The sequence below is a fragment of the Oryctolagus cuniculus genome, chromosome 14 (assembly GCF_051225735.1).
Source record: "Oryctolagus cuniculus isolate XC-2025 breed Fujian yellow rabbit chromosome 14, ASM5122573v1, whole genome shotgun sequence".
NCBI lineage: Eukaryota > Metazoa > Chordata > Mammalia > Lagomorpha > Leporidae > Oryctolagus > Oryctolagus cuniculus.
Genome location: NC_142880.1, coordinates 2,983,843 through 3,010,398, shown reverse-complemented (window position 1 = coordinate 3,010,398; position 26,556 = coordinate 2,983,843). Strand labels below are relative to the sequence as shown.

General features: G+C 54.6%; 1 long non-coding RNA gene across 2 annotated transcripts; it reads right to left on the bottom strand.

Annotated features, from left to right (window-relative positions):
- Positions 1-24,459, bottom strand: LOC127492798 (uncharacterized). Of its 2 annotated transcripts, none has more exons than XR_016220335.1 (4): positions 23,985-24,459; positions 15,497-15,664; positions 8,365-8,506; positions 1-1,168 (listed from the first exon to the last, which is right to left on the bottom strand). It is a non-coding gene; the product is annotated as an uncharacterized LOC127492798 (long non-coding RNA). The 2 variants fall into 2 exon arrangements; XR_007922574.3 differs by lacking the exon at positions 1-1,168 and adding an exon at positions 7,479-7,985.
- Positions 24,460-26,556: the final 2,097 nt, after the last annotated feature.

Here is a 26,556-nt window from a genome sequence, read left to right as displayed (position 1 = left end):
TTAAAACAAAACATGCTGAAAGTTTTCAAGACACATAAAAATAGTGACATTAGTAAACATCAGAGAGTAAATCTTTTTTACAAAATTTATTTATTTCTTCATCCAAAAGGCAGAGTAAGAGACAGAGAGTTCTTCCACCTGCTAGTTTCCTCCCCAGATAGCTGCAACGGCCATGGCTGGGCAAGGGAAGCAGGAGCCAAGAACCTCATCCAGGTCTCTCACATGATGGAGAATAAACCTTTCACCTCGACTCCCTGACTTCTTGGCTTCCACAGACAGCACAGAAAGTCAGTCAGTCCTCACACTGGGGAAGGTGCTGTGGTGAGCAGTTCGAGCCCCGCTACTCTGCTTCTACTTCTAGCATCCTGCTAATGCAACCTGGGAGGCACTGATGGCTCAAGCACTGGGCCCCTGCACCCAACCAGGAGGCCCAGGTGGAGTTCTTCAGCCTGGCCCAGCCCCTACTGCTGCAGGCTTCTAAAGAATGAACGAGCAGATGGAAGATCTTTCTTTTTCTCTTTCTGTCTCTCTTCCTCTCTCGGAGGCTTTGCCTTCGAGTACATGAAAGTAAATAAAAATAAATATTAAAAAAAAGCCCTCCAGTTTGCAGTCATTCCCTTGCAGAAATCATCATGAGGGACAAAAGACGTGTTGTTGCAGAATCTAATCTTGATGAACAGAAAAATGCCTGCAGTTTCAGAGTCGGCCGGGTGTGGGTGCAGGCTAACATGCTGGGAGAGTTCAGAACTTGGGCCTGGCTCAACAGACAGACGCCAGCGTGACCAAGCCGTGACGAGGCTCTCCACGGTGCACCTGAGGCTGCATGCCGGGCAGCTGATACCTGGTGGGCGGTTTCATTCTGTGGACACACTCTCCCGGAAGGATGCTACCAGTGGACATTACTGCTGGTCCTTAGACAGTATCCTGTGCATGCACATGTGTGTGTACCTGTCCGTGCGTGTGTGTGTCTGTGTGCGTGTGTGAAATAACTGGAGAAAGGCAAAGAGCTCTGCTTGGGGAGGCAGCTGGTCTCGTCCTTGAGGATGAACAGCTGGGTGCCTCTCTCAGAGCACGGCCAGCGGGCTGTGTCAGCTCCCTGCTGGCGGTGAGCTCCACCCAGGGTGTGCCGTGAGAGACCCAGAGCTGCTCGGGGAACACCACCATGCTCCTATGCAAAGCAAGAAGGAGAAACTTGAGACAAACGTCCCCTCATGTCACCAAGTCCCAACCCCATCAGATCAGCAAAAGACAGAAGAATTACTGTTCTAGAAACTGGCAGACCTTGCCTCTTATTGTCTATGCCTTCAGCTGTGTGAATGCAAGCTGGCTCTTGGAATCCTCGTTGCTATGAGAGGAAGCCATGTCCATGTCACGGCAGCACAGGGGAGCAGCCGGGAGCCGGTGTGACTGTGGAACCTGTCAGCCTGAGATTGTACCCCAGGCGTCTTCCAACTGCAGTAAAATGATTTAGCTTCTCGGTGCCCAGATTCTTCGTCTGTACGGGAAAGAGAATAGCTCCTGTCTCACGCGGTTGTTAGGGAAACAAGCTACATACAGTCTCTTTAGAGCAGTGTGCAACACTCAGGAAGTGCTTGTGAGTATCTGCCACAGTTTCAGGGTCCGACGCTACGCCACTGGATATTTAGAAATGATCAACAACTTGCATCCTTTTTCTTGATGTTTCTCAAGTTTAAGAGCCTTCAGGCATCAGAATTCTCATTGTAACTCCTTTCTGTCCCCATTTCTGCCCAAACAAGACCCCTGCCTCTAAGATGTCGTGTAGGCAGGGACACAAGCAGAAGAGTGTGAGGAAGAGGAGGAGGAAGAGGGACAGCCGGCCCGGAGCAGGGCTGAGTGGTTGGTGCCAGCCGGGCAGGCCTGGAATCACTCACACTGATGCATGAGCTTGCTTCCCTGAGCAACAACACTGATTGGACCGCTGGTGGCGTCACTGTCAGGCAGGTCCCGCCCTTCCCTCAGCTTCCACCTGTCTCACTCCTACCTTCTGGCTTCCCACCACTCCCCAACTCCCTGGTGTCCACGCAGGTGTCCTGCCAGCACCGCACACCACACCCACCCCTGCTCAGACTCAACTGCCAGAGCTTAACTCTGCCTCCCTTCTGTAAATGAAGTAATGTCTAAGTTGCATTCTATCAACAACTCACGCTTTAAAGCTCCTTACAAAACAACACAAACTCGGGTTTTCCTTTAAGGCACAGTCAAGTTCAACTCCATGGTTACAGACTACTTATTTAAGCTAGGGTCCTTAGTTTAGAACATGCACTTCTTAGAACCTTGAGTTTTAGGACCGAGAGGGCGCTCTGAGGCCACGGTAGCATTTCTGGGATGAGGAGGCTGAGTGGTGGTCAGCAGAGGGAGGTCTGTCCTGTCCCCGGGGCTGAGTGGTGGAGCTGGGCCACGACCAACGCTGACTGCCCTGAGATATTGTCACGACGCTGCGGAGGGGCCTCCCCCAGAGTCATCGCTGCCATTCTATTGCACAGGGTTCCAGAGCATGGCGGCAAGAAGAACAGTGGCGTCCCACGCAGACGGCAGCTGAGGCACAGACCTGCAGGGTTGGAATCCTGTCCTCCCCACAGAGGAGCCCATGAGCTTGGGTAAGCTACCCTGTCTGTGAGGTCACACTGGACTCAATGGCCAGTGTTGCAGTGAGTCCGCAGAGCATTCTGCTCTGTGCTGGGGACAGCATCCCTGATGGAGGCGTGGGTCACAAAAGGCATCTATGGAGTTGGAGGCTCACTAAGAGTTAGCTGTTTCTTCTGAAAGGTGCCACAGGCATCTACTGGAGTTCCCACTTCCAGCTTTGCTGAGTTGAGAATGTCTAGGGACAGCTACATGCTGGGTCCTTTGCTAAGCTCTTTCCCAGCCTTGGAGCAGAGAAACCAGAATTCTCTTCCTAACTTTTTTTTTTTTTTTTGACAGGCAGAGTGGACAGTGAGAGAGACAGAGAGAAAGGTCTTCCTTTGCCGTTGGTTCACCCTCCAATGGCCGCCGCGGCTGGCGCGCTGCAGCTGGCACACTGCACTGATCCGATGGCAGGAGCCAGGTACTTCTCCTGGTCTCCCATGGGGTGCAGGGCCCAAGCACTTGGGTCATCCTCCACTGCACTCCGGGGCCACAGCAGAGAGCTGGCCTGGAAGAGGGGCAACTGGGACAGAATCTGGCGCCCCGACTGGGACTAGAACCCGGTGTGCCGGCGCCGCAAGGCGGAGGATTAGCCTAGTGAGCCGCGGCAGCGGCCCTCTTCCTAACTCTATCCTGCCTGCACCTGAGCCCAAGCTAGCACGACCCCAGCTCTGCAGCTCTGGGCATGGGTAGGGACCTGGGCAGAGCTGGTTCTTGGCAACCTCAGTGTTCGGAATGCTTGTGAAAGACGAATGCAGCCGCATCTCTACAATTCTGATATACAGAAGTGGCTTAAAGGCTTCATCCAGTTGTGACCGCATTTGCTGTGAAATGACGGTGATAAAGGGGTGTGTTAATGTCCCCCCAAGCCAGCCTCTGACATCACCATGAATGACATGGCAAATGAGCAGGGTGGCAGAGCCAGGGGTCTGACCCAGTGGGCACCACCACTGGAATCCAGTCTTAGCAGCTGGGGGAGGGTGGCGTCCATGCTCAGCATGGAACTCGGGTGGGCGTTCGGCCTAATGGCTAAGACACTGCTTACGCACCCTGCATCTCACATCAGAGTACCTGGGTTTCACACCTCCCTCTGGCTCCTGACTCCAGCTTCCTGCTAACGCAGACCGGGGGAAGCAGCAACCATCTTGGTCCCTGCCACCCAGGAGGGAGATCTGGATGGAGTTCCTGGATCCTGGCTCCGGCCTGGCCCAGCCCTGCCTGCTGCAGGCATTTGGGAGCTCTCTTTCAATGGGCTTAGTCCCGTGTACACGAGTGTGACTGTGTCATTTTTACTTGAGACACCCTGGGCTGGAGCCGTCTGCACTGTAATGATTACACAAGAGATGACTTCAGAGCTCTTGAAGGCAGACACCCTGAACTTGACCTTTGACCTACAGCCCAGCTTAGAAAGCAGTGCTCTAGAGGCTAGCACTGTGGCATACCAGGTTAGGCCTCCGCCTGTGGTGCCAGCATCCCAGATGGTCGCTGGTTCATGCGCTGGCTGCTACACTTCTGATCCAGCACGGTGCTAACCTGACGGAAAGCAGCAGACGATGGCCCAAGTGCTTGGGCCTCTGCACCCACGTGGGAGACCTGGAGGAAGCTCCTGGCTCCTGACTTGAGACCTGCCCCGTTCTGGCCCTTTTGGCCATTTAAGGGAATGAACCAGCAGATAGAAGCTCTCCCCCCGTCTCTCCCTAACTCTGCCTTTCAAACAAATAAAAACAACACAAAAACAACAAAGCAACGCTCTAGAGCATGGACACTCCTGAGGAAGCTTTCATCACTCAATCACAATCCGCCCAGACGGAGCCTCAGCCTCCATTCAACGTGGTGGGATCGCTGCTCGGCCTTTTGGCTAAGATCAAGTCTAACTCAGTGTGGTGGTTAGCTCAGCAGTCCTGGACTTGGGAGTGCTGGTGTTAAGGTCTTGTTTTGCCACCTGTTCTTCAGAGTGGCACAGATTAATGAGATAATGTCTCTGAATCATTCTACATCCTGATGCGGAAGCTCTCATGTGTGAGTTATCGTTGTTGTCCTGCTAATCTCGAATGATCTGAGGCAGGCGTTCACGTAGGTACCCAAGTAAGAATGGAGAGTCCGTGCAGCTTCTCATGACGTCCAGGGATCCGCTGAGTCTCTAACTGGACCTTGAGCTTTTCACTCCACAGGCGCCGCCTTCCGTTTCTGGTCAGGCTCTGCCTTCTCCACGTCTCGTCACCTATCTCTACTTTTTTCTCTTTATGTCCCCCTGGAGACTTGTCTGACTGGTCTTTGGTTCTTGCCTGATGACTGCAGAATGACAACCAAGTCTGCGGCAAATTCCTGGCACACAGTTCCGGAGACACAGCAGTACGCACGGGTCGTTAGTGTGGACTTTGCTGTTCAAAAGCCCTTCACAGTTAGGAAAACGGAAGGCGACTCTGTCCTTCCTTGCCAGGGTCCTGGCTTGCCTTCTTGGCTCTCGGCGGCTGGACTTCCTTTACAAGCCTGAAATAACCTTCCCCTGACACGGAGGTCGCTCCTGGAGCCGAAGCGCGGCCTGATGTATTTCTGTTTGTTGTTTCCAAGTCTGTTTGACCAACACAGTCCGTGTTATCCAAACTGTTCCTGGGCCTCAGCGCTGGCTTCTGGCACGGGGGCTGTGGAGCAGGCAGAGAGCGCTCGCTCTGAGCCAGCGCCCTGCGTTCCTGCCCACGTCTGTTTACAAGCACATCCGCCTGCGATGGCTCAGGATTAATCACGGCTTGTGATTGTCTGGAGACAATTGCGCCGTCTCCTCCCTGAGCCTTTTCAAAGAACCGCGACTGACACACGCACCCGAGGTACCACGCGCTGACATAAACCCCCTTGGCCAAGAACACGAAGTCCCTTCACCCACGCTTAGTATTTTACTGACCAACCCCCACTGAAAAGCCTCGGGTTCTTAATAAAAATGTCAGCGATGCTGTATGTTTTTTCCCAGTCTCTTCCCCTTTCTTTGTAATCCCACGCTTAACCCCTTCTGACCCAGTGGGATTTCCCAGTCCCCAGTGGTCTCTCGTGCTGGGGTCCTGGCTGACCTCCAGGACCTGCTGATGACACGCGGTGGAAGGACAGCGTGGGGCTGGGGGCGGCGGTCTTGGCCAGAAGCCGGCCCGCGCTGCTGGAGAAGCACCAATCGCTCACAAAGGCTCCTCGGTTACTTCCGCTCCGGCCCCATCCTGCCACCCTCCACTTAGTCCTTGTTCCCGTCCCCACCACACTGGCTTCCTTGTCTTTGCTAGGATGCTCTGCTCCACCAGCCGCACTCTGGCTTCTAAAGAGAACCCCGGAGGCTGGCGCTGTGGCGTAGTGGGTAAAGCCACCGCCTGCAACACCGGCACCCCATATGGACCCCACTGCCCCACTTCCCATCCAGCTTCCTGCTGATGTACCTGGGGAAGCAGCGGAGGAGGGCCCAAGTGCTCGGTCCCCCGCACCCCACGTGGGAGACTTGGAAGAAGCTCCTGGCTTCCGACAGGCCAGCCCTGGCTGTTACAGCCATTTGGGGAAGGAATCAGCAGATGGAAGATCTCTCTCTCTCTGTAACTCAGTATTTCACATGAATAAAAGAAATATTTTTAAAAAATTAGAAAAAAAGAAAAAGAAAACTCGGAGATTCAGTAAGCAAGACAAAAACCCCAGTCAGGGCTCTGAGGGAGGGGACAGAGGAGAGAGAGGCTGAGCAGGTTGCTGGTGGGTGGCACAGGGTGGGGGGGCTGCCCTCAGCCCTCCTGAGCTCCTCTTCCTCCCTTAGCCAGCCCCAGGCCAGGGCTTGGCCAAGGCAGGACTCAGAAGGCCGTGGGAGGCCAGTGTGGGTCTGCCTGGGTGGTTTCTGGCTGGGCACCCTGCACGTCTGAGCACTTTGCCTGGTGGAGATGGAACAGGTTGGCTTCTCCTCTTCCCTCTAGCACACTCAGTGTGAGGCCAGAGACTGAGAAAGCTGCAGGTGCACATGGCTCCTTCCACAAGGGAGCACCTTTGCAACTCTCAGGTGGGTGTGCACCCACTGAACGGCCCTGCTGCCCACTCTCGCCAGGCTCCATGCGCCGTGGATGGCAGAGAGCCCGTGACACCCAGCCTTGGAGAGCTGGAAGGTTCTGTCATTTTATAAGTAGACACTCTAAGATAAGCATTTTATAAATCTTGTTTTTTAACTGCTAAAGCAACAGATCAGCAGTAAAGGCCTGGTTGAGTCATTCGTGCACGTGTGAGATGTTGAGAAGCCCAGGCGTTCTCCACTCCACCTGTCCTCCGCGATTAGCCTACTGCCTCCCGGGCCCTGCATCTGGTCCCCAGCGGCGGGACTCCAACACCTGTTTTTAATATGCCCCTCAGATTCTCTGAGAAGCTCTGGTAGAGGTAATTTACTCCTTCACCAGTCCCCTTAGGAAGACATCCTTCATGGTCACGTCTCCCTCTGAGCCCCAGAAGCAGTCCCTGGGCCTAACCCTGGCAGTCTTCACTCACCCCAAACACTCGAACCTCAGCCACACGCACACACGCGTGCCTGCAGCCCCAACACTGTGGTGTGGTGCTTGCATGTTCTCAGAACCACACATGCGGGAGTTACTGTGCATGTATCGTTCTGAAACGCGTCTCCTGCTCCAGATTTGCTTGCTGGTACACGCAGCCTTAGCTCCTTTTCACTACTAGACGGTATTTATCACAGAAGCATTAAAACACTTTTGAGCGAGCCCGTGCTGGTGCTGTTTCAACAAAGCTGCCCAATTATGGAATGTTCAAGCTGCTCAGAAGTTTTCTTTTCAACTTTTATTTACTGGAAAAGCAGAGTGAGAGAGAGAGAGAAAGAGGGAGAGACACAGAGCTCTTCCATTTGTGGTTCACTCTCCAAATGTCCGCAACAGCTGGGGTTGGGTCAGGCCAACTTCAGGAGACTAGAATTCCAGCCAGGTCTTCCACATGGGTGGCAGGGACCCAATTACTTGGTAAACACCTCCTGCATCAGCAGGAAGCTGGATTGGAAGCGGAGCTGGGACTCGCTCTCAGGCACTGATAGGGGATGCAGGCGTCCTGAGGGGTAACTTAACCCACTGCACCCCAGCGCTTGTTCCGCTGCAATATGTTAATGTGTCTAACGTTATCCTCTATTGATTTACTAGAAAGGCAGAGAGAGAGAGAGAGAGAGAGAGGGAGAGAGAGAGGCACCTTCGATCTGCTGGTTCACTCCCCAAATGGCTACAGCCAGGGCTTGGTCAGGCCGAAGCCAGGAGCTTCTTCTGGGCCTCCCACGTGGGTGCAGGGGTCCAAGCACTTGCGCCATCTTCTACTGTTTTCCCAGGCACTTTATCAGCGAGCTGGATCAAAAGTGGAACAACTGGGACTCGAACCAGCACCCATAAGGGATGCTGGCATTTCAGGTGCCGACCTCTATGTTTATCCTTCAACAAAGCATACATGTCTGACTAGTGATAACCCCACGATACCTCAATCTAGATGTCTTTTTTAGCATGATGGACTTCTTTCTATGCTTCTATATACCAAAGTGAGTATTCTACATAGTTTTCCTTCATGTTTGTTTATCATGACTTACCTAGATCTACCTCTAGTATTTACACTTAGTATTCTGGGGGGACTAGATAAGGAGGACGTGGAAGTGTGCTCACTTCTTAGGATAAGTGTGCAGGAGCACAATGATTGAATCTAAGGCTGGGAACAGTTGTGTGGTCTCAGTACCTTTTGTCATACTGTTGTCCAGACTCCCATTTCCATCTCGAGGTGGGGACAATGAAACAGCAGTCCTGCTTCTGGAGGAGTCATGACCTTGTTTCCAAACTCTGGGCAAATCCAGTACTGAAACAGATTCCTGTAATCAAATCTGTGGAAATACAGACAAGTGTGCAAAGGTGGGTGAGATAGCAGATAGACAAGGGATAGCAAATGCCTTTGCTAATCAACTGATTCCAGATTTAATAATTTAAAAAAATCCCCATTATGTTGCTTGATCATGTCACTAACTTCAGTCTTCTCAGCTGTGAAATGGGAGCATAAGAGGAAGAATAACAGGGAGTCACACAGCAGGGTGTGTCATCCCTTCCCTGGGCAAGGCTTTGTTTGAGACACTCTGCAGATACTGGTGTTTAATCTTCAGACCTGCAGGACAGACACCATATGGATGATCAGCCCTCTGACATGCAGCCGAGGCACTGACACACAGAGGGGTTGCTCGACTTGTCCAGGGTCACAGCCGGCAAATGGTAGGGTGAGCCACAGCTCAGACAGTCTGGCTCCAGAGTTTATGCCCATAATCATTATACAAACAGGACAGTTCCTATATAAAACTATGTGTACACATAGAGAACACCCAGTGAATGCTGTTATTACTGTGATGCATTTTTAAAAATATTTATTTATTTGAAAGGCAGAGTTACAGAGGGAGAGGGAGAGACACGGAGTTCTTCCATCCATGGGTTCTCTCCCCAGATGGCTGCAATGGGTAGGGCTGGACCAGGCCAAAGTCAGGAGCTTCATTTGGGTCTCACACATGGGTGCCAGGGACCCAAGCACTTGGTCCGTCTCCTGCTGCCTTCATAGGCACATTAGCAGGCGGCTGGATGGGAAGTGGAGCAGTCGAGACTTGAATCTGTGCTCATATGGGATGCTGGCGTCACAGGCAGTGGCTTAACCCACCATGTCACAACACCAGGCTCTATTATCATGTATTTTTAAAAGCTGCCTGAACTAGGATAGGGCTGCTGGCAGAATGGATTTAGAAGCTATCAAAGACAAACAAGAGTCAAGCCGTGGAAGTTCCCGCCTAATTCTGGCTCAGTTGCAGGGGGGTGCAGGAACAGGGAGCGGCAGCAGGACTCCTGTCAAGAATGGTGCAGAGCCTTCTCACAGGTTGAGTGGAACAACCTCAAGTCTCCTTCCAGCTGTGAGGCTCTGTGGTTCTGGGCCAGTCTTGTTCTTTTTCCACATGGGAAAGCCTTGTTTGTTTTCTTAACATCAGGTCCAGTTTATGGACTTGGTTACTGCTGTTTGCGTTTCAACTGTCCGCATCACCGGCTGATGAGAACGTGACCGCGTGGTTTGTGCAAGCCGGCGGAAGTCTCTTGTGCTGTAATGGCTGGGCTGTTACCACACCTGGCATCGCGATGGCGGGAGCTGGGGAAATGGCCCACCTGCTCAGCCCGCCAGCCAGGACTCCAGGCTGTCACCTTTGTCCGGAGAAGGTGCAGGCCTGCGAGGTCATCACACGGGGATCAAAGTTCACACCGCCAGGATGTGACTGCCGGTGGGAGCAGAGGCGGTCGGCAGGGGCGTGCTGAGCATTGGGGAAGCCCGGGCTGATCCAGGATTTTGCCTCCCTCTGCAGTTCTCTCTGGCAATCGCTGTCTTTACCTTCATGTTCCAAGCAAGCCCTGGAGACGATGCATAGTTTTTGGTCACCCTTGGGTCGATGCCGTAGAAGGGGAGGCTTGAAGGGTGTAGTGAGCTCCAGTACAGAGATGCTGGTGACGGGACTTGTATGGAGCCCACCAGACTGGCTCAGGAAGCATGTTCGTCTCAGCCGTGTCTTATGTTTTTGTCTTGGGTGCAATGTTTTAGTTTTCTGGATGTGTAGTTACTATGGAGATGGATGAAAATAGGAGTTTTGGGGGTCAAATTGTCAATAAATTTAGCCTACAGAAATAGGAGGCAGAGTCAGAGGGAAGGCCAGACAATGGCTTTTGAGAGAGTATTAGGAGATTTCACCCATAATGTGGTAGGGACGGAGGGGACCACGAAGGCCAAGCGCACCAGACATCAGATTCCCCTGGGTCTAAAGACAAGTGATTTATGGGGCTGGCGTTGTGGGGCAGCAGGTTAAGCTGCCGCCTGCAATGCCAGCGTTCTATTAGGAGTACTGGCTTGAATCCCTGCTGCTCCACTTCCAATCCAGCTCCCTGCTAATGCACCTGGGAAGGCAGCAGAAGATGGCCCAAGTGTTGGGCTCCTGTCACCCATGTGGGAGACCTGGGTGGCGTTCCTGGCTCCTGGCTTCAGCCTGGCTCTGCCCTGACCATTGTGGCCATTTTGGGAGTGAACCAAATGCATGGAACACCTCTTTCTCTCTCATCTCTCTCACTTTCTCTTTCAAATAAATAAATCTTTAAAAGAGAAAAAAAAATAAAGATCAGTAACTTGAAATGACCGGTGTGCATCACCATAGCTGGAACGCTGTCTTGATTCCTAAGGAGAACAATCTTTGTTTCAGTGGGACCGGTCTCTGACATGTTAGTAGCAACTCTCCTCAAACAGTGATTTCACCCTGCAGGTCACATATTTGTGTATTCTGTGTTTAACTTAGACACCTTGTAATGCAAATTTAAATAATGACAAATTTGCTTTGCAACCTGACCAGCTCATCAACGATGATGAGCGTGCATTTGGAACATGTTGTTTTGGAACTTCAAAGCAAGAGACAAACTGTCAATCATGACAGCATCAATTTCCCTGTGTTACTCATCAGGAACACAGCAGGATGGGCCAGGTCTCTGGTCACTTGGGACACTTGCATTAGAGGCCCCAGGACGCCAAGGACATCAGTGGGCGGTCAGAGTCACTGATTTTCATAATGGAAGCCGCGTAACCAATGTATGTGTATGTGTTTTCATACATAAAATAAATATGGAAAGATTGGCTTGGACTCAAAATAGTCCAGGTAAGCTTGTAGGACCAGATACCAAAAGAATGAGCTCATATTGTGGATTTTCAAAACAGAGAGATTCTTTTTCATTATGTCTATGTAAGAGTAAAGTCAACCTTTGGTTCAGATAATGCAAGCAGACTTAACTCTGAAGGGAGTTGACAAAGCTGGTCGAGAAATAAACACTGTGTGTTATAGCCAAGTACAAATGTCAGTTTATGATTTCATTTTTTGAAAAGATTTATTTGAAAGGCAGAAACACATAAACACACACACACACACAGAGAGAGAGAGAGAGAGAGAGAGAGAGAGAGAGAGAGATCTATCGTTTGCTGGCTCACTCCCCAAATGGTCACAACAGCCGGGGCTGGGCCAGGCTGAAGCCAGGGGCCCATATGGGATGCTGGTGCTACAGGCAGGGTCTTAACCTGCTGCACCACAGTGCTGAGCCCTGTGATTTTATTCTTTTTATTTTATTTATTTTTTTATTTTTTGACAGGCAGAGTGGACAGTGAGAGAGAGAGACAGAGAGAAAGGTCTTCCTTTGCCGTTGGTTCACCCTCCAATGGCTGCCGCGGCCGGCGCGCTGCGGCAGGTGCACCGTGCTGATCCGATGGCAGGAGCCAGGTACTTATCCTGGTCTCCCATGGGGTGCAGGGCCCAAGCACCTGGGCCATCCTCCACTGCACTCCCTGGCCACAGCAGAGAGCTGGCCTGGAAGAGGGGCAACCGGGACAGAATCCGGCGCCCCGACCGGGACTAGAACCCGGTGTGCTGGCGCCGCTAGGTGGAGGATTAGCCTAGTGAGCCGCGGCGCCGGCCTGTGATTTTATTCTTAAAATATACTTTGCTATAGAGATGGCATAGTTATAGGCATTGGATGTGAAAATTATTTGACAGATCCTATTTTGTGCAACATCAAAAAAAATATATCCTGGGCAAGCCAGCATATTTATCATTTGTAAAGAAATTGAATGTGGATGGGGCTGGCGCTGCGGTGCAGTGGGTACAGCTGCCGCCTGCAGCGTTGGCATCCCATATGGATGCTGTTTCGAGACCCGGCTGCTCCACTTCTGATCCAGCTCTCTGTGATGGCCTGGGAAAGCAGTAGAGGATGGCCCAAACCCTTGGGCCCCTGCACCCACATGGGAGACATGGAGGAGGCTCCTGGCTCCTGGCTTCAGATTGGCACAGCTGCTGCAGCCATCTGGGGAGTGGGCCACCCAATAGAAGACCTCTCTCTCTGTCTCTGCCTCTCTGTAACTGCCTTTCAAATAAACAAACGAAAAAGATTGTATGTGGAATATTCTTCTGGCAGATGACAAACTAATGACTTTTCTATAGACCAAGAGGCTGACCTTGGGATCTTCCTGCTCATGGCAGAGCCTGGGAGCAGGGACCAGGTGCTTCATCCACAAGGAGAGAAGCCGTCCCTCCCATGTGCTGGGGAAGGAAGTGCCGGGAGCAGCTTCATGTAAGTCTCCTGCTGTTCCGAGTCCTTGTAGACATCTTTTCCTTGCCTCTGATACCTTCTGTCACGGGAAGCCCTGCCAAGGCCTTACTTGAGAGAATTTTTTTTTTTTTTTTTAATGCAGAAAGAGCTGCCTACAGCTGTGATGAGTGTGGAAGTCCTGCTGTTCTCCAGTGGAGCCCTGTGGGTCAAGGCCAGCAGAGGTGACTCCTGTGAGGTAGCACCTGCGTGCTGAGGACAGAGCTGTGGTGAAGGGGAATCCAGCTGATGCCTTCTGGGGCCAACACTGCCTCATCGCTCCCCCGTGGCCTTGCCCACAGTCAGTGCCCAATGGGAGCCCTGTGCTACCCAATGCGGAGGGGTATCTCTCACCCTGCTTCCTGAAATAGGAGGCACAAATTCCTCTGCGAATGGACCTTCTAAGGTGGGGGCAGGGTGGGGTGGAGTCTGCCTGCGCACACACTCAGATTACTCCAGTGAATGCGCCGACTGTACCCCACTGGCAGGACCGCAGGCCTGAGACGGATGTCACGGACTTCAGACACCCACCCTTCTGCCTTTGCACATGGAGGGCTCAGCCTGTGAGCCACGGGACCAAGGAGCAGCCAGTGATCAGGGGAGCGGGGCCGCCTGACTCGGCGGGCACTGAGCAGCCCCGGTGAGCAAGCCTGTAGCCAGGGAGATCTGCGCTGCTGTGAGGCTGTCTCCAGCAAACAGTGCCAAGCCTTCATACTGTCCCACAAAGCAATGGGGCGCCTCGCAGCTTGTCCTTATTGGGATGCATCCTTGGGCGAACTCCCCGACTTAACCCTGCACCTTCCACCGTTGGCGGACCTCACACTTTGAGGAAGCGAGGCGTGAAGCCCCGTGTTCTCAGGCCCACGTTGAGAGGTAATCCCCTTCCTAGAGTGGTCGTTACCCAGCCTGACGACTGGACAGCCGGGAGTCTGTTTCATGGAAGACCTGTACAGTGTCCTCCAAAGGCGGCTGCTCATAGAAAGGAAACCCTCACGACTCTTTCTTTCATTTGCCCTGCTATGTCTTGTGTGGTTACAGTCGATTTACACCAAGCCAGGAATGTTCTGGAGGCAAGGACAGACAAAAAGAAACACTTCATTATTCGCAGCCTGCAAGAAGAACATGGCATGCTGGCCCTGCTCGCCTTAAATACACGGAGGTTAAGAATGCAGAATGGCTCCGGGAGAGCTGTAAGGCAGTCAGCGTCTTAGGAAACTCATCTCCACTCTGCCTTCCAGGCATTTTTCATAGTTCTTCCATTCGAGAAAATGCTGTTTCCCTTCTGGTCGGTATCTGTTGTAAAACATGCTCTTGGAAGAGTGTGATGTTGGTTATTTCCAGTTTAACTTACGCATTTAGTTACTCAGTAAATATTTCTTGAGCAACTAGTATGCATCAGTCACTAGGCCAGAAGTTTCCATGCAGCAGGGAGAAAAAAACAAGCAGGCATGGCTGATGTGTTCTTTAAGCTTAGACTACTGAGAGACAATATAACAGTATGGTTGTACAGCAGGTCATGACCTGACAGGGAGGGGGTATGCCAAGTGCTGGAAGAGGAGGGAGTGGACCTCTTTTCTGTCTACAAAAATCCAGAAGGCCTCCCTGGGAAACAAAGGCTGGAGTTGAAGGAGGTGGGGTTGTTAGGAAGAGAAAGAAGGGCATCAGAACGGCCTGTGGTGTGCAGGGGCAGCTGTGATATGCACAGACATCTGCTTGATCTGGCGCACAGGTTTGGCTGCGCTTAGAAGGGATTAGGTAGACTGACTGGAGAGTTGCTTCGAAACAAAGCTGCACTGAGGAGGTGGAGGCCGGGAGTTCTGACCCATGGAGGTGAGGACAGAGAGCTGTCAGGTCAGCTCTGAGTTACTGTAGCAAAGCAGCCGGGGCAGACTGCTCACGAAGCAGAGAGCTCTAAGCAGCACAGTTTGGAGGTGCCAGGGCTTAGTGCTGCACTGGCTGTGTTACACTGCGGCAGGCAGTGACGCTGGGAGCCCGTGTCAGAGGGAGCGGCACGAGGCTGAGCTGGGGCAGAGACAGAACCACCAGGGGGTGCAGGAGAACCACCTGTACACCCACTGATGTGAGGGCCTCCCAGCAGTCTCCACCTCCCCAAGGCCCCAGCATCCCCCAGCAGTGCCACCTGTGGCCCAAGCCTTGGGTCACAGGGGACCTCAACGGTGGGCGTGATCCAGTCATTTCCCAACTACAGGGAGGCATCTGGGTCCCGGACTTGCTCAGCAGGAGGGCTAGATCACTGAGACTGGGCCACAGAAAGACGCAAGGTGTGGCGTTCTGATGGATGCCGGGGATGGGGAGAACATGAATTTTTGTTAAGCTTGGGTACCTCTGAGGGTCCCAGGAGGACCAGGCGCTTTGACAGTTGTCCAACCAAGCTTGGAACCTGGGGAGGCAGATGCTTGGGTGTGGACAAGAACATCCGTCATAGTACATGAATGGCCAGGCAGAAACTGAACCAAGGAGCGGGCACCTGGGAAGGGATGAGCCTTTTACTCCTCGTCCCTGAGCATGCAGCGGATCACTCGGATTCTTGGTCAGAATCTTGGAGACTGCAGAGCAGGTAGACAGACTTAGGAATATGGGCAGAGACACATGATACCACAAAGGACTGATGAAAAGTTAACCCAAAAGACACGACACCTATTATAAAAATCCTTAAGAAAACTCACCTTTCAACAGTGTGTGTGGGAGGCAGAGTGCACGTGGGGACCAAGTGGCCAAGTAGATCATCAGGTTGGCTTCCTGTTGCTGGGGATAAGTTAGTCCCCTGGAAAGCTGTGCCTCATTTCAGGGGTGTCTCCCTCCAGGGTAGACAATCAAGTCTCTAAGAGGCCTTTCTACATAAACAGGAGGAAAACAAGTTAATGGTTGGTGGTGGGTATTGGGTGATGTCTGCATCCCATATCACAGTGCTTGGTTCAAGTCCCAGATCCTCCACTTCTGACCCAGCTCCCTGCTGCCCTGGGAGGCAGCAGACAATAGCTCAAGTACTTATGTCTCTGCCATCCCTGTGGAAGACCTGGATGGAGTTCCAGACTCCTGGCTTCAGCCTGGATTACTCTCAGCTGTTGCAGGCATTGGGGGGGAGGGGGTGTTGAACCAGTAGAAGGAAGCTCTGTCTCTATCCTTGTCTCTGCCTTTTAAATAAGATGAAAAAAAAAAAAATTCAATAGCTGGAGCAGTTTATGAGCCGGCCGGAGCCTGCAGAGCCGTCTGCAGACTTCTCCAGGTGACTTGGAGAACCTCGCGCTGGGCTGGGGGCGGCGGCCTGCCGGGCTTCCCTGGAGCACAGCTCATGGTGAGTTCCTCACATCAGCATGTTCACCAGTCCCAGCTTGCAGGGCTTCAGGAAAAAAGCAATTTTCATTTTAGTGAGTCCAAGTCGGAAAAATTAGGAGGACAGTTGGAAATATTAGACTTTCAGCCAGGGAAGATTTTAAGATACAGATCAAATTGCTGATAAACGATAGAAGATAAAAAAAAATGAGCAGGGCTAGAACCTACCAAGAAGTGTGTTGTGAGTTTCTTCTTAAACATAGCTCTTCTCTCCAGCTCCCATTCCTACCAAACATAATCATGGCAAGCCCGATTTGCTTGTAAAAGGAGTTTTAGTTTCATTAAACTTGGCCTGATCATTTGCATAAAGCGTGATAAGACAGCTCTTTTTAAGTTTGCTTGATGGAACTTTTTTTTTTTAAGATTATTATTTGAAAAGCAGAGAGAGAGAAAGAGACACACACACACAGAGAGAGAGAGAGAGAGAGAATTAACTACCCAACTGGCTACAACAGCCAGGACTGGGCCAGGCTGAAGCCAGGAGCCTAGAACGCCATCCAGTCTCCCATGTCAGCACAGGGGCCCAAGGACTTGGGCCATCCTCCACTGCTTTCCCAGGCACATTAGCAAGGGGCTGGATCAGAAGTGGAGCAGTTGGGACTTGAACAGGCAGGTGCCTATGTGGGATGCCGGCACTGAAGGTGGCAGCTTTACCCACTATGCACCACGCCAGCCCCTGCTGGTACTGTTAATGAGGAATCTCAGCTTAGACATCTTTGCAGAGCCTCTCTAGGCTGGACAGCCAAGCCAGGAGTTGCTGTCAGGTTTCACTTGCAGCTCTTGGGTGTACTCCTATGTTCCCAAAGGTTCCCAAAATATATTGAGGTCCCCAGGCTCGTGGGGAAGTGGCTGGCTCCAGCTGCATGGAAGAGTCCATGAGGGACCAGGCACCAGGTCTGTTTTCCATGGGGCTCTCCTCTCGGCTTCACAAACTCAGTTCTCAGCCCGTCAAGGACCCTGGTGACATGTGAAGGCACAGAACCCACACTCATGCTCCTGGGCAAAGGGAGTCATGTGCAGATAACTTATGACATCTCATGCAACAAACACATTATGTCAAACTGCACTGTTTAGGGAATGATGACAACAAACAAAAAATCTTGGGGCCAGCGTTGTGATACAGCAGGTTAAGCCACGGCCTGAGACACTGACATCCCACGTGAGTAGTGGTTTGAGTCCTGGATACTCTGTTTCTGATCCAGCTCCCTGCTAATGTGCCTGGGAAGGCAGCCAAAAGGCAGCAATGGCTGGGGCTGGGCCAGACTGAAGCCAGGAAACAACTCCATCTGGGTTGCCCACATGAGTACTGGGTACCAAGTACCTGAGCCATCTTCTGCTGCTTCCCAGGTACTTTAGCAGGTAACTGGACAGGAAGTGGAGCAGCCAGGACTTGACCCAGTGCTCATATGGGCTGCTGGTGTGCCACAGAGCGGGCCCCATCCTCCAGAACTCTGTTGTTGATGCTGGATGTCGTAAGCTGACTACTGTAACGTAACTGGAGGTTTAAGTGTCGGTAAAGTCACACGCTGCTGTCACCAGCACCATCCAGAGCACACCCCCCATTGTGCTGTACTTGCTACATGGAGTAGAATCTCCTGCCAGTGAGTCTCCCACATGGACACAATCCACTCTAGCATGTGGCGTGACCACAGCACTTTGAGTTTTTCAGCTGAGTTGGTTGTAGGCTCATGCACCATGTTCTGTGGCCACGAGCTTTGGGTGACTCATCTGCTGCACATTCCCAAGCCAGACAAGGAGACCTTGACCTTTATCAGCACAGGGCTCACCTGCCCCCTCCCTGCACCTGTGCCCAGGGACGCCCACACTGGCATGCAGAAGTGATTAATTTCCGTACAGACGCTTAGCTAGACACCCTCCAGGTGCTCAGTTCACACCAAGCCCTGGATGCTTGCCTTCATCTTCCAGAACTCCTGACACCCTGAGCTCACAGAGGCAGCACAGCCCCTGCTTTCTCCTTTTTGAGCGCCTTCTTCCTTAGGCCTAAGCAAACATCTTCATGCAGAGTTTGAAAGCCATTTCTTTGTGTTTCTTTGTCTTGAAAACACACATGAGTCTAACGTTTTAAGCCTGGGAAGACAGCTTTCCTTTCCCCTCTGCATGCGTCACTCTTGTGTTTCTGGCTTTTCCTCTTACTCTTGGACCGACATAGCTGGGTTCTTTCCAGAAAACACAGGACACCTACGACGTGCCCAGCATCAGCTGAGAGCTGGCAATCCAGTATGGGGCCATCACAGTCAGCAGCGGCTCATCTCTGCGCCTGTAGTGGGAGCGTGGCACGGACACCAGGGAGACCCTGGGGGCTGTGTTCCGGCTGAGCAGCTGGTAGCACCCTCACTGCACGGAGCACGCTCCGTCGCAGCCTCAGTGCAGTCAGCAGCTGTGCCAGCCGCAGGCGCCGAGCGCAGCATCTGGGAGAGCTTGTTGTGCCTGTGGGAGCTGGGCACTGGCAGGTGCCTGGCAGGATGGAGTGAGGATTTCGAAAGGAGAATTCCAGGGGGTGTGGGCACAGGGTGTAGACGTGACAGAACCTGCCATGCTTGCGGGCAAGTTCTTCTTTTGTGGCCAAGCATGGTGCGTGTGCAGGAAGCTAAGAGGGAATGCTCGGCTGGAGCCAGACCGCCAGGGGCCCTGAGGAAGTGGCTTTCAGCTGTGGGCAGAGGTCGGGACACAGTCGGCTCTGTTTAAAAATTAATTCTGGAGGGGGTTTTGGAGTGGGGTGAGGGGAGGCAGGGAAGCAGGGCAGAAAGCCTTCCATTGTCCAGGAGAGAGAAGGCCTGGAAGGGAGGTGGTAGCTGTGGGGTGGAGCAGAGACGCCGGCTGTGTGAATCACAGCTCAGACAGACGGCCCGGTTGTTTCCAAGTTCAGGGATGGTCACCTGGGTGGCGGGGTGCAGCTGCTCAGCTCCGATTTGCTCTGAGTCAGAACCATGCCCTGTTCTGCCTGGTGGGGAGCGGAGCTCTGGCAGTTACCCTGTCCAGCTGCCCGGCCTCCCGGCTTCTGGACGGGCACAGCCACAGGGGAGGTGTGAGGGGCGAGGCTAAGGTAACTCGCTACCCCTGGGGTTTCACCTGCAGTGCCTGTCTCCTTTGCTATCAGCTCCTGCTGTTGTGTGAGATTCCAGCTCCCCCTGGGTGACCTTGCCTGTGGGGCACCATGACACCGTGACGCTACCCCTCTGTGTCACTGCTGCCGTCAAGGTGACCATGGCCTCCTGCCTTGCTCACACTGCCCGCCTTCCTCTGTTTTTCCTACATCTTTGTAACCATGTCCCCATATCAAATTCCCGCCATTGAAGTACTCAGGGTGGGTGCTGTTTTCCCAGTCAGAGCCTGGGGGTGGAGATGAAATGACCTCAGGAGGTGGGTGGTGCAGCAGACAAGGAGAGGAGAGGAACACAGTTCAGTTTCGGATATGTCTCATGTTTCAGACGAGATGCCGACTACGCACGTAGTGGCCTCCATGCCAATTGTTCACAAAGCTAGTGGAGGTAATTCTTTAAAGCCAGAGCAGAAGACCAGATCCTTTCCTGCTTAGCATATTCCGGTGCTTTCCACTGCACCTAGAATAAAAGAGAAGCCCCTCATCTGCGTACATGAGCCCCAACCTGCACCTGTAACTTTCTTTTTGACAGGCAGAGTTAGACAGTGAGAGAGAGAGAAAGATCTTCCTTCCGTTGGTTCACTCCCCAAACAGCTGCCACGGCTGGCGTGCTGCGCCGATCTGAAGCCAGGAGCCACGTGCTTCCTCCTGGTCTCCCATGCGGGTGCAGGGCCCAAGCACTTGGGCCATCCCCCACTGCCCTCCCGGGCCACAGCAGAGAGCTGGACTGGAAGAGGAGCAACCGGGACTAGAACGCGGCGCCCATATGGGATGCCGGCGCTGCAGGCGCAGGATTAACCAAGTGAGCCATGGCGCCAGGCCCCTGCACCTGTAACTCTTGTCCCCTCACTCACACTGTCCAGGCACAGGGACCCTTGCTAACGTCCCAGGGCCCTTGCATGGCTCTTCCTTCTGCTGGGAGGCTGTCTGCTCAGCTTCCCACGTGCTGTCTTACGTGGGTCCCTGCTTCTGTGCCACCTCTGCAGACTCCTGTCCCGCGTCTCCCTGCTCTGAGCTGTGCTCTTGCTTGGGGTCCTGGCTTTCTGAGGTTACAGCCTCTGCTTCTTCCTACTTGGAGTCCTTTGCCTTGTTGCCTTTCTGGGCTTCCCTGTACCTTGTTTCAAGTCCAGCACCTGTGAAGGACGGAGTAACTCTCCGCTGAACACATGAGTAATTATGTCACCTTGACAAAGTGCCACACAGCAAGGTGCTTTGTGTTTTTCATATTTTATCGCTTACCTTTTTATTTTTTGTAATTTAACTTCAATGATTTCTCTGCTACACTACTCATCTTTCCCAACAGGTGGCGCCCCTCCTCCAGGGAACATCGCTCTCCGTTCTGCCCAGGGAATCTAGCTGCTGGACTTGACCAGGATGAGCCCTTCCCTGGATGTGTTTAATACTTGTCGCCTCTCTCCAGAGAGGTGAGCTTGGCACCTCTAGAGCTGCAGTTTCTGGAGAGGTGCGTTTGGTCGTTATTTGCTGGATGAACGAGAGGGCAGTGGGGCCCACAGGAAGCCTTGCGGCTCCTCGTCTCTGTCTGTTCTGCAGACTGCGGGTCACTGGACAAGGGTGTCCGGGGGGTGTGATGGCTGTGCCAGTTTTGTGGCGCTGCTCGTGGGAGGGCGCCTCCTGCCTGCATGGGAGGAACAGGCCTCACCACGGACACAGGCCCCTGACGCCCAGGGCAGCTAGACTCGAGCTCGGGGCACCACAGCCCTGAGGACTTCTAGAACTTCAGGGTAACTCAGAAGGCAGGCATCCTGCTGGACGCAATACGGGGGGAGACAGACCTCACAGAACAGGGGGCCACGTTCTCGGGAGCTGGGGCCCAGCGTCCAGAGAGGTCTGGCAGATCCTGCGCCCCAGGCCTGACGTGGTGCTTGCCAGCAAGGAGCCTGGAAAGCTGTGGGCGCGAGCTGCACACACCCGGGCAGGCCCTGGCACAACAGCCGGGTTAGGTGCTGGTCTGTGAAGTATGGGCTCACTGCACAGCACTCCCCGGCCCCTTCCCTTTCCCAAGGAGCCCAAGCCCCGGCCCTATAGACTGGGCTCCTGGGACCCAAGGAGGACAGACTTTCCAGAGCGCCACTGAGTGTTGGGTTCTGACAGGTTCTCTTCTGCCCTGGGGCCTAGAACCTCTCAGTTCTCACTCCCTGGGATCAGAGAGGCACAGCATACGCCCCACTTGCTGCCATGCCCTCCTCCTCCACGGAACCATTCAGATGCCAGAGGCTGTTTGTCTCCAGCGATGAGCACCTGACCCACTGAGTCATAGTTGCAAAAGCACGTTTCAGTCAATGAAGGCCCACAAGGCCTACAATGGTCCTGTGAGATTACAGTGCCTGGGGACGCTTGACGCTACAGCACAGCGTGTTGCTCAGGTGTTTGTGAAGGTGCCGGTGTCAACAACCAAAGCACAGCAAGTATGGTGACACACACACAGTCCATCACGCCTGATCGTGTTAATCACCGACCACATCATGGACCCGTGTGTTCACTGCACTGGGTCTCATGATTTTTAAGCATCCTCCTACTTCTAAAAAAAGCTTACTATGAACCAGTTGCCGTGGTCAGCAGGACAGCCTACACGCATCACAGTGCCTCCCCACCCCCCTTTTTAAAAAAGGTCTATTTATGGCCAGCGCCGCGGCTCACTAGGCTAATCCTCCACCTAGCTGCGCCAGCACACCAGGTTCTAGTGCCAGTCGGGGCGCTGGATTCTGTCCCGGTTGCCCCTCTTCCAGGCCAGCTCTCTGCTGTGGCCAGGGAGTACAGTGGAGGATGGCCCAAGTGCTTAGGCCCTGCACCCCATGGGAGACCAGGAGAAGCACCTGGCTCCTGCCATCGGATCAGCACGGTGCGCCAGCTGCGGCGGCCATTGGAGGGTGAACCAACGGCAAAGGAAGACCTTTCTCTCTGTCTCTCTCTCTCTCACTGTCCACTCTGCCTGTCAAAAAATTAAAAAAAAAAAAGTCTATTTATTTGAAAGTCAGAGTTAGAGAAGGAGAGACAGAGAGAGACAGATCTTTCATGTGCTGGTTCACTCCCCAGGTGGGGGCCTCCGTGTGAAACCTACTGTGGCCCCAGAATTATAAAGGAGGTCACCACATATCATCCCTCACCTTTCTGATGTGGATCTTGCCATAATTTCAGAAATATTTTTAGTTACACCCTTCTTAAAAATCTCAGTTCCATTAAAGACACTCCAGGTATTTTTGCGGATGCATGGAACCCGGGTTTACAAGGAACCCAAGGAGGCCTTAAAAGTGGGTAAGTCTTCATCACCTGCTTCCCCCAGCGCCCTGCCTTTCACACTTAAGTCTTCTAGGAAAACCTGTGTGAACATCAGGCCTGGCACTGCTGTTCTGCCCCTATGTTTCCGTGTCTCCTCCTCCCATGTACCAACGCCACCTCAGTTTCCTGTGTGCCTCCTTGCCTGTCTCTCTCTCTGTACTGGAGCTCACCTGGGGCAGACCAGGTCTCACCTGTCTCAGGTGCATCAGGGCCTGGGAGTGTGGCTGTGGCACAACTGTTTTTTGTTTAATGAATGAAATGTTGCTTGAGGCGTAGGCCTTTGCTCAGCTCTCAGCCTCATTAGGCCATTTTTAACTTCTTAAAATTGTTTTTAAATTTTCAGGTATTTCTTTATTTGAAAGGCAGAGTTACAGAGACAGAAAGAGTGAGAGAGAGACCTTCTACCTGCTATTTCATTCCCCCTATGGCCACAGTGGCTGAGGCTGGGCCAGGCTGAAGCCAGGAGCTTGGAACTCCATGACGGTCTCCCACATGGGCCGCCCTTGGCTGCCTTTCCAGGCGCATTGGCAAGGAGCTGGACTGGGAGCAGAGCAGCCAGGACCGGAACTGATGCTCCCCTATAGGATGCCGGCCTCCTGGGTGCAGCGGCTTACCTGGCTGTTGCGCCATAATGCCTGGCCCACATTCAGTCATTTTTAATTCACAGCAGCCACTAGCTCTCAGCTCGGATCTGCTTAGGCTCACTTCTGGTAAGAGTGCAATGAGAGCTGTACAAGATACCCACTTTTCACCCGTCACCTGCTCCCTGGTTTGTGTGAGCCGATGTCACCGAGGAGGCCTCCTGGCAATGTCCACCCAGGCTCTTTGAGGCCAGAATTCCAGCCCTGGGACTTCTCTGACAGACGTTCTCCCGCTCTTCCACACGTGGCCGCTGTGCATGATGGTATCTGCTGTGGCCCCGTGTCTGGAAGCCGAAGCCTGGAAATGACCCAGATGTCCGCTGCAGGCCCGCAAGCCCGGCTTCAGAGAATTCAGGGGAAACGGGCAGCATGAAAACCTAAGCGTGGGGGTCACATGTCTTTGGCACCAAAATAAACTTAGCCCTTAGCTGTATTTTTGCACAAACTTTTCAAGAGCCCTGGTGTCCAGGCAGGAGACAGCCCGGAGCTGCTCTGGGATTCCTGACACGGTGTGACCGCCGAGCGCATCCACTGGAAACCAAGACGGAGACGCTGCGAGCGGGGCTGCCACGACCCCCAGACGAGAAGGGGCCGGCCCCCAGCCCCAGGGCCCGAACACGCTCCCGGCCCCTTGCACAACCCTTCGCCTCTTCCCCCGGCCCCCTCGCGGCCTCGCCCGCCGGCCCCGCACCACCCCGCGGCCCTGCAGGCGCTGTTCCTGCCTGGGCCGCTCTCCTCCCCGCTCCCCTCCGCCGGGCCCACCTTCTCCGCCGGGAGCGAGCTCGGCCGCGGCGCCGCACACAGCTCCGCACTGGGCTGTGCAGGGAGAAGCCGCACGGTTCTCACTCTCCTGTCTCCCGCCTTTTCTCGTCAGGGCCGCTCAGGGCAGCGACTTCCGGTCGTCGCCAGTGGGCGGGGCTACGTGCGCGCGAGCCCAGGCCCAGCCACACCCTGGTCCTTCCCGTCCGCGCGGCCGCGGGCCTCGCGGGTGTGTGAGGTGGAGGCCCCGCGGGTGTGTGAGGTCTCGCGGGTGTGTGAGGCCCGTGGGTGTGTGAGGTCTCACGGGTGTGTGAGGCCCGTGGGTGTGTGAGGTCTCGCGGGTGTGTGAGGCCCGTGGGTGTGTGAGGCCGCGTGGGTGTGTGAGGCCGCGTGGGTGTGTGAGGCCCGTGGGTGTGTGAGGCCCCGTGGGTGTGTGAGGCCCGTGGGTCTGTGAGGTGGAGGCCGCACGGGTGTGTGAGGTCTCTCGGGTGTGTGAGGCCCGCGGGTGTGTGAGGCCCGCGGGTGTGTGAGGTCTCGCGGGTGTGTGAGGCCCGTGGGTGTGTGAGGCCGCGTGGGTGTGTGAGGCCGCGTGGGTGTGTGAGGCCCGCGGGTGTGTGAGGCCCCGTGGGTGTGTGAGGCCCGTGGGTCTGTGAGGTGGAGGCCGCACGGGTGTGTGAGGTCTCTCGGGTGTGTGAGGCCCGCGGGTGTGTGAGGCCCGCGGGTGTGTGAGGCCCCGTGGGTGTGTGAGGCCCGCGGGTGTGTGAGGCCCCGTGGGTGTGTGAGGCCCGTGGGTGTGTGAGGCCCCGTGGGTGTGTGAGGCCCGCGGGTGTGTGAGGCCCGCGGGTGTGTGAGGCCCCGTGGGTGTGTGAGGCCCGCGGGTGTGTGAGGCCCCGTGGGTGTGTGAGGCCCGTGGGTGTGTGAGGCCCCGTGGGTGTGTGAGGCCCGCGGGTGTGTGAGGCCCGCGGGTGTGTGAGGCCCGTGGGTGTGTGAGGCCCGCGGGTGTGTGAGGCCCCGTGGGTGTGTGAGGCCCGCGGGTGTGTGAGGCCCCGTGGGTGTGTGAGGCCCGTGGGTGTGTGAGGCCCGCGGGTGTGTGAGGCCCGCGGGTGTGTGAGGCCCCGTGGGTGTGTGAGGCCCGCGGGTGTGTGAGGCCCGCGGGTGTGTGAGGCCCGTGGGTGTGTGAGGCCCGCGGGTGTGTGAGGCCCCGTGGGTGTGTGAGGCCCGCGGGTGTGTGAGGCCCCGTGGGTGTGTGAGGCCCGTGGGTGTGTGAGGCCCCGTGGGTGTGTGAGGCCCGCGGGTGTGTGAGGCCCCGTGGGTGTGTGAGGCCCGTGGGTCTGTGAGGTGGAGGCCGCACGGGTGTGTGAGGTCTCGCGGGTGTGTGAGGCCCGTGGGTGTGTGAGGCCCCGCGGGTGTGTGAGGCCCGCGAGTGTGTGAGGTCTCGCGGGTGTGTGAGGCCCCGTGGGTGTGTGAGGTCTCGTGGGTGTGTGAGGTGGAGGCCTCGCGGGTGTGTGAGGTGGAGGCCCCGTGGGTGTGTGAGGTCTCGTGGGTGTGTGAGGTCTCGCGGGTTTGTGAGGCCTGCGAGTGTGTGAGGCCCTGTGGGTCTGTGAGGTGGAGGCCGCACGGGTGTGTGAGGCCCCGTGGGTGTGTGAGGTCTCGCGGGTGTGTGAGGCCCGCGGGTGTGTGAGGTCTCGCGGGTGTGTGAGGCCCGCGGGTGTGTGAGGTCTCGCGGGTGTGTGAGGCCCGCGAGTGTGTGAGGTCTCGCAGGTGTGTGAGGCCCCGCGGGTGTGTGAGGTGGAGGCCTCGGGCCCTGCAGAGCCTCCTTCTCCGCCACCCATCCGGGCGCCCTCCCGAGGGCTCGCGGCCTTCAGTCACCGTCCCCATCAGCCAGCCCTCAAGTGGCCATCCAGTCCCACCCACCCCTGGAACACAGAGACTTCGCGGGAGCTGAAGTTTATGTAATTAGAGAACGAGAATACGAAGTTGTGAATGTAAAAGTCATACAAAGTGAGCGCCTGCTTAGACGAAGAACCACAGCACCCCATCCTGATCCCACCCTGCCCTGTCCTGACCCCACCCCATCCTGACCCCTGCCCTGCCCTGACCCCAACCTTGCCCTGCCCTTACCCTATCCTGTCCTGACCACACCCACCCTGAACCAACCTCACACGATGCTGTGCTGTATTTTCCACACAGCAAGTGTGTTTAGCACACTGTCGTGAGCGTAGTAATGGCACCGAGACTGTGCTGGTCCCAGTAAGGATTTTATTAAGCTGTGGGGAAGTTACACTTTAAAAATTTTTTTTTAAAGATTTTATTTAAAAGAGGCAGAGTTACAGACAGACGGAGAGACAGAGAGGGAGCGAGAGAGCAAGCTTCCATGCACTGGTGCACTCCCCGGTGTATGTAAACCACAAAGAGGCCCAGGGAGACTCTGAACAGACTCTCCTGTGAGCAGCAGGGTGGAAGCTCCAGGTTGGCCCACCACACTCAGACCCTCCCCCAAGAGAGTTCCCAGCCAGCCCTGCGCCTGCCGGGTGTCAAGGCCCTGAGCTGGCCTGAAACAGACTCGACTCGCCCT